We start from the raw sequence: 3,716 nt of genomic DNA on the forward strand, positions 1-3,716 counted from the left end.
ACCTCTATTCAGAAACAAACAGAAATAAACAGAAGAGACAGGTAAGACCAATTCATTGGTTTATGTTAATGTCTGGTTAGATTAATGGGCATTTCTTCTTTGTCAGTATTTGTTTTACTTTGCATGTGGTTTGCCTTTTTCTCTCCCCACATACTGATTGTACAATTTGAATAATTATGTTTTAGTTTTAAATTAGATTGTAATGTAAATCTATGAAAAAATATAACCTTTCTTTTATAAGTTTCATACTTCCAGTAGTGTCTTAACTACATCTACATTTGAATGGTTATAATGTGTTATAGAAGTGAATTAATAATTTATTATGCATACCACATTTTTTAAAAGTGTTTTTTTTTCCCTCATATTTTTAACTGCATTTGTAAATATATTAAGTATGACTTACAGCATGGTTGCACTATGTGAGGGCTTAGTTAAGACATGGGTATAGCAACAAATTCAATCAAATGTAATAGCAATGTTTTAAACAAGAAAATACTAAACAAATTTAAATAAAAAAATGAGAAAGCAGCACTGTCGTATACTCCGCAGGTTTACTCTTGCCAGTAGGTATTTTCCTCAAGATGGGCCAAGGTAAGGTAACAGAAGTCGAACTTGCCTTTTACTTTCATTTATTTTGTACTAGAGCTGTGTTGTAAAGAGAAAAAATGCATGAATGATGATTCTATGAATTGGGCTAATATTTAAGCATAACTGTTGCAACGGTGAGCGGTAACGAGGCCGACACGTGCGGAGAAGAGTGAGATTTATTAAGGGTATATCCAAAGTCGTAGTCGTAGAGCCAGTCCAGGGTCAAAGAGCCAACACGGAGATTACGGTGATACATGATGAAGCCAAAACATAAGTACACGAAGGCAAACAGGGGAAGCAGGCTACAACAGATACTAGTAAATAACACATGGAGGTAAGGAAAAACAAACAGTTAAGATAACACACGGGCAAACAAACGCAGGCTTCGAAAAACAGACGGGCTTTCTAACACAGCCAAACATATACACGCAATCATATAAATCCATTCAAACAAACACAATGAACAGCCCAAACACAGGGACTCATAGAGGGTGAGCAATTAAACGAGAGGCGGAGAAAATGAAACTATGGCAGGACACTATTCCAAACAAGTTTTCAGTTTGCTTATTCAGTGATCACTGCTTATTCTTGCAGAACAGACTCTGTGTGTGGACTCTCTTTCAGGCTCTGACAACCACACAAAATTCAACATAAAATTAAGAATTCATTAACCACACACAAGTATGACTAGTTTTAATGTGCTGCTGGTGTACTTGGGTAATCTGTTCACACCTCAGACAACACTCAGCTATGTCCCCGCTACCACAGTAGAAAGGCTTTAAAATGATCTTACAGACAACTGTATTCCCTACTTACCTGTTTTGAATTCTCTTTAATTGCAGTTCTTGATTTGATCGATAAAAGGCTACACAGCTACCTCCCCATTGTGACTGGGACTGTGCCATACGTCTGAGGGAGGGGGCTGTACCACCTAGGATTACCACCAGGAGGAGACCGAGAGATTGGAGCAATACATCAGGGAAGCATCATGAAACTCGCCTTGGAGGACTGGAGACATTGGCTGGAAGGAGTACAACACCCCTTTACGGTGATAACCGATCACAAAAACCTGGAATACCTCTAAACTACTAAGAGTTTGAATTCCAGGCAGGCTCGGTGGTCACTCTTCTTCTCCCAGTTTGTTTTCCGTGTCACCTACAGACCGGGAGAGAAGAACATAAGGGCGGACGTGCTCTCCCGGCAGTACAATGCTGAAGCTCAATCGACCAGCCAAGAACCAGTTCTCTCTCCCTCATGCTTCTTCTCCTAGGATCTAGACCGCAGCATAGAGGCCGATATCCCGCGTCCACACTACCCACCAAACCGACTCTATGTTCTGCCCAAGCACCGTGCAGCTCTCATCACATGGGCGCACACGTCGATGGGAATGGGACATCTGGGATCAACACCCACGGCACCATTGTTGAGTGCACGCTACTGGTGGCTGGCGATGCACAAAGACGTGGTCAGATATGTAACATCATGCAAAGACTGTGTTCGCAGCAAGATGTAGTGCGCCGCATCTGCAGGTAAGCTGCTCCCTCTACCCACTCCCATGCGTCCATGGCCCCATATTTCCATAGACTTTGTTACAGACCTACTGGTCACTGAGGGGAACACCGCCATATTGGTTATTGTTGACCGCTTTTCTCGGTTGGTCCGATTCATTCCACTGAAAGGGTTACCCACGGCGTTGGAAACAGCAGACCTGCTCTTCCGCCATGTGTTTAGACAATTCGGGTTGTCTGAGGATATTGTTTCGGACAGGGGGCTCAATTTATTTAGTGTGAAAGAGCTACTGGGGAAACTGAATATCACTGTTAGTTTAACCTCTGGTTAGCACCTCCAGGCGAACGGGCAAGTGGAGAGAATAAATCAGTAGCTGAGTAAGTTTTTATGTTTATACTGTCAACAGTATCCTGAGACATGGAGCGCGTAGCTTGCCTGGGCTGCGTATGCGCAGAATTTTTCATGCCGGGATGAAACTTACCCCTTTTGAGTGTGTTCTAGGCTACCAGCCTCTGCTGTAGCCCTGGAATCACCCTGTGTCTGACCAACTGGCTGTGGAGACATGGTGTCAGTGCAGTGAACAGGTTTGGGAGGAAATACACCGAACTTGTGTTTGGCTATTGCAGCCTGCAAGAGAAAGGTGGACAGGCGGCATTGAGCAACCCCTCGGTTCGTACCTAGACAAAAGGTGTAGGTCGCTACCAAGGACGGTTGGACTGGTCCTTCAGGCAAACTCAAGGCCAGGTATGATGGTCCATACACCGCAACTGGTCAGGTGAACAAGGTAACCTACCAGATAGGCTTGCCTGGAAATGGTCGGGCATCAACGGCCTTCCACGTGTTGGCTCTGAAGCCAGTGGTAGATAGTCCCATCTCAGAAGAGGAGAATCCTTCAGGGGCTCCGCCCCCACCACTGAAGGTCAAAGAAGCATCGGCTTAACGGGTCTGTGCCCCGCTCAATTCATGAAGCAGGGACTCCAGATTGTAAAACCTAGTGGACTAGCTGGGGTATGGTCCAGAGGAGCGTTGTTGGATACCAGCCTCCCAAATATTAGACCCGGACCTTATCGCCTCCTTTCACAGGGAACACTCACTGAAACCTACTCCCGTGATGTAGCTAATTGCTTTTAGCAATATCTTTATTAACAAGGTAGAAACATTAAGCTCTCACAAACAATTAGATGGTCAGTCTAATTTGCAATTTTGTTAACAGTATCATAAGGGATTGTCACGGTACGGCCCCTCCTCCCAAACGTCTCCCTGTGTGTGTGTGTGTGTGTGTGTGTGTGTGTGTGTGTGTGCGTGTGTGTGTGTGCGTGTGCGCGTTCATCTGTATGGCCACGTCCTCCCAGTGTTTCACACCTGCTCCTCATTGTGTATCATTAGTGTGCATGTATATAAGTCTGGTGTTTATGAGTGTTGTTGATGTTTGAACCCGATTACCCTGCTAGCCACGCATTCGTCTTTGTTTTGTGTCACAATAAATGTTTTGTTGTGGTTGACATGACTCGTCCCCGCATGCTGCTTTGCCTACTAAAATAAAGTTAACCAAAACAGCACAGATGTTGCTCTCTTCTTCAGATCACTCATCTGCGGTATTAATAAACTGAAGGGAATTT

The 3,716-nt window shown here is 44.3% G+C and overlaps 1 long non-coding RNA gene across 1 annotated transcript; it reads left to right on the forward strand.

Moving 5' to 3' along the window:
- Window positions 1-2,099, forward strand: LOC118242444. Its single transcript, XR_004776862.1, has 4 exons — window positions 1-41; window positions 550-591; window positions 1,431-1,636; window positions 1,859-2,099. It is a non-coding gene; the product is annotated as an uncharacterized LOC118242444 (long non-coding RNA).
- The last annotated feature ends 1,617 nt before the right edge of the window (window positions 2,100-3,716 follow it).

The sequence above is a fragment of the Electrophorus electricus genome, chromosome 14 (genome assembly GCF_013358815.1).
Source record: "Electrophorus electricus isolate fEleEle1 chromosome 14, fEleEle1.pri, whole genome shotgun sequence".
In the NCBI taxonomy this organism is placed as follows: domain Eukaryota; kingdom Metazoa; phylum Chordata; class Actinopteri; order Gymnotiformes; family Gymnotidae; genus Electrophorus; species Electrophorus electricus.